At 35.8% G+C, this 10,880-nt stretch overlaps 1 protein-coding gene across 3 annotated transcripts in view; it reads left to right on the top strand.

The window, feature by feature from the left end:
- STRN3 (striatin 3) overlaps nt 1-10,880 on the top strand; it is a 56,448-nt gene that overhangs the window by 1,468 nt on the left and 44,100 nt on the right. The window lies entirely within an intron of this gene.

Raw genomic sequence — 10,880 nt, 5'->3', positions numbered from 1 at the left:
TTAGTAATGGAAGGGATAAATCTAGTAATAGCTTTTGCAAGTAAAAATAAAACCACGCATAGGCTTTTACAAGTTTATGTGCAGATTACAAAATCCACAGGAATGTGAGGTATTTGTGTAGTAGTCATGTAGTTCTTTTTATGAACAGAAATGTAGACAATAACGGTTAACGGCTTTTGAAGAATTTTTGGTGATTTTTTTGGTATTGAGCGAATGCTTACAACCTTGGAGCAGTATTCCATCAAATTGCACTGTAATTAGGGTTTTTAATAGCATGCTGCAAGAGCAGCCAACATTTGCAGTGGATTCACTTTCAGAACCAACCTGAGCCTGGTATGGTTCTCATCTCTATAATAAGCATGTAATCTGTGCTATTCCTGTTACAGCTATGATAAAGAAAGAATTTAAATGAAACTGCAAGAGAAACAAACAAAGAGGTTTCACTGTTTCCTTTGCTTACCGCCTGTTTTATCATTTTAAGCCTTGAGGAATGGCTGTTTTTAAACTCACTGTGCTGGACATCAGTGGGCATTTTTAGCAGAGAGCAACTGACTGTTTCTCTTGTTTTCTCTAGTGTCTAAGTAATATAGCACTGTATATATAAATAAGTTACTTGGTGCCTTTCATTAACAAACAAAACCATCCTGAAATATTTGTTTTATGTATAGAGTTGTTACTTTAAATACTTCATTCTGTACACTAACATAAAGCTCAGTTCAGAGACTTTGAAAGCTGTCTGGACGAAAAAGTGCTTCTGTGAACTCATGTGGCCTCTAGACACCATCATGTGTTCTTGCCAAGTCTGCTGCTTTTGTTTGTAATTGCTGTTTGTCATCCATGGCCATACTGTTTCTATTGCTTATTGCTGAAGGTACTGTAGTAGTTCTGATCCTGGCTGTGTATGTGTTGGTTCACTCTACCTCGTGTGTGCATTAGGTCATGGGACAGTGACCATGACTGCACAGTGCAGAGCCATGAGGGTGGAGGGTTTTTTTATAACTTGGGAAGCCCAGGATAGAAGGAGAAGAGGGCATTTGTTACCTTTGGATTTTAAATGTCAACCTGTACAGTGGTGAGGACTGATGAGAATGTGTTCAGAATATTTTTGGAAGATATGAGACCTGTGGTTTACAACTGAAGTTGTAAAGTCCCAGGGTGTTTTGTGACTGATAAGGCTTCAACATTTTGGGTCCCAAATAACAGTTTTGTCTATTGAAATGGCTGAGAGTGTTATTCATCTGTGTGATGCTGTGTGCAAGTGTGATTTTTTTGACAATTGAAGCCTCGTGGGTTGGAAGGGAAAAAAAACAACATGTAGCCTGACAATAGGTAATTAATACAGAAGTATGAGGGTTGTATCATTTAGATGCATCTTTCCACATGCAGGCATTTTCTTCATTCCTCTGCATTGTAGTGAACTCTAAACATTGTTTCTAAGTGCTGGCAATTCCAACTTCTTTTTAAGTTAACTAGATAACTTTGCAAATGATACTTTATAAATATGTAGAAAACAAAATGAGTTAGCAGTATGTGTGATTTTAATTACTTGTTCTGAATTTATGACTTATTTTTCCAGAGAATAAGATTCATCCTTACCTGCAATGTGAAATTCGTGGGACTCCTGACTGATTTCCCCACCCACCCCTTTTTTCACTCTGTAGTTCAAATGATTGGAATAATTTCCCACCCCTAGTAAGAGTGCTTTTTGCCTATGAGGATGATGGTGCAATGGAAAATGATCTTGAAAATGATAGAACTTCTTGTTCTGTTGTTTTACCTGTTCATGGGACAAATTTTTTTATGATTAATTTAGATTACATATTCATGTTACTTCATCATCTCAGGGTTTGTACCACAGCCATAATGACAGGCAAAGGGTCTCAACCCATTGGATCCAAAGAAGTCCTGTAGTAGTAGACTTAAGTCTTCTTTTCCATGAGACATTAAATGTTAATAATTTTACAACTCTTCAGGTGCATGGCTGTTATGTCTGTGTGTACTATTGAAGCATCCTAGTTATTTGCCAAATCTGTGTATACCAATCAATCAAGTACAGAAATGTCAAATACTGGGAGTGTGGTACTTGAACTGTAGTACATTTTTTTATTTCAGTGTTAATACTTGCTGCCACAGTAACTTTTATAGCACTTACTGCACTTACTGCTGAGTTGAAAGGAAATAGTTTGGCCTTGCAGAGTGTCCATCAACTGAAGTGATAGACTGGTTCTGTTCTTTATTCTGTGAACTGAAGGAATCATTTTCACTGTAACAATGTTGTGTAATTGTAACTGTAACTTTAATCTGTCAAAGTAATGACCTTGATGTTGGTAGCTTTTATACTGAAATAAATTCAGTCCCTGTTTTCTAAGACATTTATGTACTTCAGCGTAGTTACAACAAGCCCATACAGTGGGATGTTATGTATTTGTTAGAAACAATTGTTTCCTTTGGGAGGAAAGTGTGTCCATAGTCTCCTAAAAGTGTGTGCATGGGAAAATACTCGGAGATGCACTAAAGAAACTCAGAGTAGGAAGATGAAGTTGTGTTGAAAAGGAGTGTCACAGGAAAGCTTGCAGCTTTTGGAAGAAAATCAATAGAGTTCTTTCTTTTGTGGTGTACAGGCTGATAATGCTTGGCTGGACTAAAGCTCACAATTGTGCAGTTTCTTCATGTTTTTTGAACTTAGTAAAAACGACATTGAGTACACAAGAATGTTTTGAGAGAAAACTAACAGTAGATGATACTTTCAAATATTTTAATAAATAGGAATAGGAATTAAAAATATGCGTAACAAAGGATATACTATTTCAGTATAAACAATATGTATCCTTTTAAGTAACTCAAATATACATGAAGCATTGTTGTTAAAGCATTTTCTGTCAGGTAAAGTATCACTTCAGTGGCATACAACTAAAGTTTCTGGCTTATGTAATTTTATGAATGCTCTTTTTCCCAACTATTTAATGACAAATTTGGACTATTTAGTTATCTAACATTTTATGTTCTTCATGTAAGTGTTTTGCACCTCAGTAGAGGAGTTTTATGAACCTTTCAGGAATCTAATATTGCAGATTAATATCCCAATCATAATTCTTTTAAAAAAAACAACACCAAAAACCCCAAAACCCTAAAGTGTATGTTTTTGCATGTCTTTTAGATGTGAGGTGATTATCTATTATCTAAACTAAATTAAGTACTTTACATCTAAATGTAAATATGTAAACATGTGTAAAGATGTTGATATTATGAACTAGGTGAGACCATGTTTAGAGTGCAGACACACTTGTGCCATGTCATAGCGTTTTTCAAAGCCTCAGGATTTAAAAAGCATAGCAAAAATCAATTGTTGAAGTATCTGACTGCATGTAGCTTGTTTTACTTCGCTTCAGGTTTGAAGAGGGACATAGTGTCAGGAATGTTTCTCCCAAAGTTGGAGGAACAATTCTTGATAGGCCTCACTTTGCTTTTTGGCAAGCAGGCAATTTTCTTTGATTAGAAGTGAAAGTGGTTCTGAGAGTAGTCGTATGGTCTGTAGTTTGCTTAGGGAAAAATCAGTGTGTCTCAGCAGCTAGGAAACGAAGTATTTTTAAAAGTTCATAAAGTGTTTAGATAACTTCACATGAGAAGAGTCCCTGGGAGTGCCTAAATTCAAATATACGACCTCTCACTCAGGATAATTTTTATTTACAAGTTTGAGATTTGGAATGTTTTCTGACGTTTATTCTTCTGGTTTTATACTAATCCTATGGTGTTACCTGTTTGCCTGTGGTTGGAAATGGGATACTGAGGTTAGTAGTCTGTTGGTCTGACCAGACATAGACATTCTTTTGCTCTTATGACCAGAGAGGTAGCTTTTAAATGTTTTGGTGTGATTGACTGAAAATTAACATAGTGCTGTGTTGATAATGTTTTGCTTAAATACAAAAATCATTGATTTATATCAGGAGTCATTAATTGTGATACAACACACAAAGGTTCCAGGTGAGAAACGCAGATGCTACAGTAGTGAAACGCACTGTATATTTTAACCACATGCATTGTTTTATCTATTGAGTTCTAGATGGTTGAAGATGGAAAATATTAATAATTGACAAATTGCTGTTCCATTGGATCTTACGGGTATAGCTTAATATTTATTCTGAAATTAAGGTCACCTAAGTACTAAAGCAAACCTTTGAAGAAACCCAAAGGGTACTTAGTCAACACTGATCAGAATTAAAATTAAGTGGGTTGTAAAAAGTTGATCAACATTTGTATTTGTGTTACTTTTAAATGCCATGATGTCTGTGAACAGGATGGACATCTTAAGTGACTAAATTCTGTTTGTGCAAGCTGTTGAGGTGCTTGCTGTAGCAAGGGTGCAGAAATGCCTCTGCACAAGTAAGTAGTTTCGTCACATAATGAAGAATGCCTTTGTTTTTTAATGAAACATTTTTCAGTATAAAGTAGCGTGCACATAGAAGTTAAAAACCAGACATTTTTGTTCATTAGTAACTTTCCAAAATTAATGGTGGAAACAGCTATGTATTTTGTGGAGTTAAGTCCCCTCTGCAATTTAATGAACTGAACTGAGAGTTCTGTGTAGAGGGCAATTAGACATAATCAAGGGTTTCCCTGCTGTGGTTTTCTATAAGCTGTTTAGTTAACTGCATTAGAGACAGATAGCCTCTGGTAGAACTTTAGGTGGCTGTTTACTGAAGGTTAAAAGTCTGTTCTTGCTATGAGGATCTTGCTGTCCTCGTAGGCTTCTTGGCAAGACTTCAAAATTGAAAATGTGCAGAGTTGCTTCCTTTTTGTGGATAAATAACCTATGGAGAAAATACCTGATTGTAAATAAAAAGGCAACTTCCATATAGCAGAGCTTACTCTAAAAGATAAACACACAAATTTTAAGGAGAATTCTGGACATTTTTCAAGACAAATAGGGATAAGGAGATTTTCTCCTGCAAAAAATGTAGTTCCATTGGTAATAATTCTTTCACTATAAAATTGAGATACTGTTTGTGCCTCTAAAAGATTAGGGTGTTCATTGTAAAAAAACTTAGGTGTTTTCACTTGTCTGTTTATGCTTCATTCTTCCAATCGTATTTTTTAAACAGTTGATCGAGACTTTTAATATTTCTATATAATTTTCTTGCAGTATTCACCTCATAGAGGCAAAATGCAATAAAAGAATGCAGGATGTTGAGTTGCAAAAAGATCCATGTAGAAACTGAACAGGAAGTACTTGAATAGCTATGAGGTTTATGTATGGGTATGTATTGATCAGTATAGTAGTTGTGTATTTTTTTCTGTTCCTAAATATTGGCCTTCTATCAACCGTCAGGGTGAAAGTGTTTTTACTATGTAATAATCACTCATAAATAATTATTTGGAATATAGTCACTATTTTAGAAGCAGTGCACAGAACTGTTACCTCATAACATTTCTCTGGTGGGTTTTTCTTTTAGACACATCATGAAAAGATTTGGCAGATAATTATGTAATACTTTTTAGTAAAGAATAACTTTTTTTTTTTTTAACACTAGACGTGTTAATTTCATTGCCATCACAGCTATGCATATTTAATGGCTTTCTGTGAAACCTTACTTTGAGGAATGTTTTGGGGAGGAGAGGTCAAGTATCTGGTATTATAATAACCTACTTTCAGTGTTAAAAGAAATTTTGAGGTAGTGGTGTGTGTTCATCCTTTTGTCATTTAAGAAGCTGGGAGAAAGTGGTAATAATCTCATCCTGATTGAAGATGAAGAGAGTGGCTAGGGAAGTTGTGTCCTGCATTGATTTAACAAATGTTCAGGACAAATGTACAAACTTCAAGAGCTTTGTCTGCATAACCACTTGTTAATTTTTGTCACACAGGCTGTTCTTGACTTATCCTAAGCAGTGGCTCAGCAGGGTATTGAGTTTAATGGTATTTTCTGTCTTCATCTGTGCAGCCCCACGGGGTATTAAGATCTAGTGATGAAGCTGACTTTCTTCAAGATGAGTTCTGAATTGTGAATTTTTTCTGTCCATAGGATTTTTATTACACTTGTCTGATTAGAGGTAATCAGCTGTTAGCTACTAAGGGTAAAAAATTTTTCTGGGTTAAGAACAAATTCTGTTTAATGTTACTGAGACATGGAGTGCATTTTTATCCTTTTTTGAAGGCATCGTGCTTGTTTATGTATGTATTTGTGATGAAAAATCTGGTGTACCTTGACTGTAACATTCTGGAAAACTGCTTCTCTGAATGCTGATTTAAGTGATCTTGAAATAGGGGACAAACTACTGAAATTCCAAATACTTGAAGTTGTTCTTGAATATCTATCTATCTATCTATCTATCTATCTATCTATCTATCTATCTATCTATCCATCTATCTATCTATCTATCTATCTATCTTCCATTTTCTTACCTTGGTTTCCCTTCACTCTAAGAATGGTCGCTTCCTATTTGCTACCAAATTTGAGGTTATAGATCCTGTAGTACTTTTAGAAGGAAGAAAAAAACCACAAAACCCCCTTCTTGGCTCTATAAAAAAGTTAGAGGGTGCTCAATTCTAGTATTTAACTAAAAAATGTGGTTTGTTTCCACGTGGAATATTTTTTCTCTGAAAATAAAGCTTTCTGGGTGAATACTACAATCTCTTGCTGGATAATAAGTGTACCAGTCAGCAGCTTCAGTACATTTCTGTGAATTTCAGGAACAACAGTAGATCTAAGTAGAGAATAAGGCATGGTAACTAGCCAGATGAGTTTAATTCTTTAAAGCACTCAGCAGTTTGTGAGTTGTGAAGCTAAAATTGTTTGTTTTCTGTGAAGATAAGGTGCTTTGACTCCCAGATCTTGAGATGCAGGAACAGAATATTGGGTATACACTAGAGACTTTTGGAAAGGAAGAGGTCCTTCTTGGATAGGTCTCAGAAGTATTCAGGGATATGTGAACATGTTTACAGGCTTTATAAGACCAATTCTGTTTCATAGATTTAGCAGGATTATTTATATAGTTGAACTGACAGAAGGCAGGACTATTGGCTGTGTTAACTCTCTGATAAAGTGGTTTGAATTAGAGAGCACTGACCTTGTTCTGTGCCAGGAGGCTAGATTAACATTTAAGAGGTGCAAAATATGCATTTCTCTGTCAACTTTCTGTGATACCTTCCTGAAAACACAGCTTCATTTTAACTCTTACTCTTGTTGTTCCTAGCTTTTATTTATGTGAACTTGGTTTTCATTCAGTTTTATGTTCAATATCACCATTGCCTTAATGATGCAAAGCACTTTCAGCTCTGTGATACTGTGTTCTTATATATATTTTATATATATAATATATATATATGGCTTCTTATATACTGGTTCTAGTACTTTAATAGTTTTTGTGTTCTTTTGTATGTTCCTTGGGAATGTGTGCTACTGACCTGCAGCTGATGAACACTTGATATAAGTGTTCATCACTAGAACAGTATATCCCAGTTTAGGTCACCTGTGTTCACAGTCTGCTGGGGATTATACTTTTCCCTTATGTATTTCTAAATAATACATAGGTGTTCCTAGTTCTGGAAAGGAAATGTACATTCCTGAGGATGTTCGCCATGCTGCAGTTTTTTCTTCCCATTCCACTTCAAAGCATTTCCAAGGACCAGCTGCAATACAAAGTGTACAGCTTCATTCTGTGTACAGCTGTATTCTGATTTTTATGCTTTTGTACTACAACTACAACTAATAAGAAATGAGAAAAAGCTTAATGTTTGTAATTTTATGTAGCATTCTGTCTAATGAAGCTCTAACTCTGGCATTTCAGTACTGGCTGTATAACTTAACGAAGTAACTTCATCTTAATGGAGTAATAAACCACTGCTGTGATGCTGTCAGTAAAGATACTTCAAATTTTATAAAATTCAAATACTCTGTTTTGGTTTTACCACCAGTATATCATTAGTCTTCCTGTTTTCCTGGAAAGATAACTTTTTAACAAATTGAGCTATGTTCATCAAAAAAGCCATCAGTTCAGAATTGTACACGAATCTTTTTAGATAGAAATGGGGTGAGTTGTGTAACTATATATATATTTATTAAATGTTACTTGGAAGGTTTATGCATTTAGGAGAAAATGTAGAAAATATAGATGGTAATAACAGAATGAGAAGCTTCATCTGAGGATAAACTTGTGCTGAAATAAATATTCTGAGTTGCTTTCTTCCAGGGCTGCTGTGAGTTTCCTGCTAAAAGAAATTTGTAAAACCCCTGAATGATCTGTGGCTTTGTAAGTGGGAGCTATAAATATAGAAATTGGGAAGTGATTTCTGTCTTGTGATCTGTGCAGAACTGGCAAGGTCAACATTGCAATATGAAGTCCTACTCTTTAGTAGTAGTATTGAAAAGAACACTGAAAATTTGACATAAAATTTTGAGGGCTGGAAATAACATCTTGAGGGGTGATCCATATACAGTTCAGTCTTATTGATAGAAGTAGCCTTATTTGGTGCTTTCTTGCATTCTAGATTTATTCATGTGCTTTTTAGTGTCAAGTAGAAAACTGATATTTTAAGGGGTAGAATGCAGCTGGCTGAAACTTCACTATAAAAAAAGAAAATTCTCCTAGTAAAGGAGTGTAGATAGTGTGACAGACATAGATGTAGAGTTAAGTAACTGGTTTTTTGTTTGGTGTTTTTTTTCTTTTGTAGAGCAGCTAAAGAAATAATTAGGCAACATACTAAAAAAATTTTGTACAGTGAGAAACTATGAATCCTTTCTTTATGAAGACACAGAAATATAAATGGATTTCAAATAAGCCAGCTATTTAAATGGATTTTAAATGAAACAGCTATTTAAATAGCTTAAAAATCAGACATATAGACTACTTTGTAGTCTAATCTACTGCTGTTAAGCCTATATGTTCTTTCCATACCTTTTTTAAGGTGTCATAAAGAACTGGATGCTTGAAACAAGATACTGAAGGAACTAGGGGATTTTTTTCTGTTGGTGGTAAGAATTTAAAAAAAAAAATCTTACCACAGATATTTGATTCAGTATCAAGGTAACTGAATAAAATACCGTCTTTGTAAATGTCAGACTGTTTTAATTGATTTTCTTGTCTTTTGAATCAATACTAGTTACATGATTACTGGTTTCAAACATGCTTTCCTACCTGCCCCCACTCCAGTTATCCTGTTAGAGAAGCTGTATGACTGTTGTTCTGGAAGACAAAATTTATATTTTATTTTTAGTTGAATGCTCTTGTGTAAAACAACGTAATTCTCTAGCACCTTGACTTTGGTTCACACATGAATCTCAATTATATAATTGAAAACCAAAGTGCTTGCTTGCTTGCTTTGGATAGAAAAGACATTCTCCAAATTAAATTCCAGTAAAATGTGTGTGTGAATACATACAGCCAGACAAATACATAGTTGCTTATTTTCAGTATGACTCCCTAGGCTTTGTGTTTTCTAATCCAACTATGGAGAAAACTGCAGTAGTAAGCAGGAAATGGATCATGTGAGTACTATAGATTAATCTTTCATAATCATATTCACAATATTGAGTGGCTGTCTTAAATGAAAAGGAAGCCAGCTCTACTTGTACTGTAATAGGTGAAATGTACTTAGCATAGTTGGTTTCTGCTAAGAAAGGCCACAGCCTTTTCATTTATTAATTGAAATAGAGATTTAATCAGATTACCAGTAGCTAGTGTTGGAGTACAGTAGTTTAGTAGCTTGGTGGGTTGGTGGGTTGTTGAGCCCTGTACTTTTCCAGGGCTAGAAACTCTTACAGGAAAAATTAAAATCAGAAGAAAATGTACAAAAACCTTTGTGGTGTAACTCTAAGGCCTCCAATAGTAAAATAATTGTGACCTTTCTTAAGTTTTCTTACAATTGTTCTGATTGCACTTCACTGAAGTTTGTGATCTGCAATCAGTTTGTGCTGTGAGAAATACTAAGTAGCATTGTGTGTAAATTGCAGCCCTAGCTATAGCATTTGTATATCCTAGAGTCATAGAATAGTTCAGGTTGGCAGGGACACAGACCTTTCAAGGTCAACTAGTCCATCCCCCCCCTCAGTCTGCAGGGACATATGTCTTCAACTAGACCAGGTTGATCAGAGCTCTGTCCAACCTGAATGTGAATGTTTCCAGGAATGGGGCATCTGCCATCCCTCTGGGCAACTCGTTCCAGTGTTTCACCACCCTCAGTGTAGAGAATTTCTTAATTACATCTAGTCAAACTCTACCCTGTTTTAGTTTAAAGCCTTATTGCAACAGGATCTCCTAAAAAGTTTGTCCTCGTCTTTCTTAGAAGCCTGCTTTAAGTACCAGGAGGCTGCTATAAGGTCTCCCCAAATCCTTCTCCAGTCTGAACAACCCCAACTCTCAGCCTGAGTTCCATAGCAGAGGTGCTCCAACCCTCTGGTCATCTTCATAGCCCTCTTCTGGAGCCACTCCAGTCTTTTCTTGTGCTGAGGACACCAGACCTGGATGCAGTACTCCAGGTGGGGTCTCACAACAGTGGAGCAGAAGGGCAGAATCACCTCCCTCGACCTCCTGGATGCAGGAACCTTTCTGAGCTCTGAGTTCACATTGTTCACAGTGTCCAGCTTTTCATCCAGCATTCCCCTGAGTACTTCTCAGCAGGGCTGCTCTCAATCCCTTCATCCCCCAGCCTGTATTTGATACTGGGGACTGCCCCGACCCATGTGCATATCTGTGCTTCTGCAATCTCAACAGTATAGTTTGCATCTCTTATTACTGTGGTATGAGTAAGAATGTATGAGAGTTTAGATCTGGGCAGAAGAGTACTTCAGAGACTTCAAGGTTGTGGGAGAGACTAATTATGGATTATTTTAGTATTGCTTTACATACATATAACATTACATTATTAGCACCTATGGTGATGCTAAATG

This window comes from Calypte anna, chromosome 5A, assembly GCF_003957555.1.
Source record: "Calypte anna isolate BGI_N300 chromosome 5A, bCalAnn1_v1.p, whole genome shotgun sequence".
Taxonomy (NCBI): Eukaryota; Metazoa; Chordata; class Aves; order Apodiformes; family Trochilidae; genus Calypte; species Calypte anna.
Note: the sequence above shows the minus strand (reverse complement) of the source record. Positions and strands in the feature narration are given on the sequence as shown.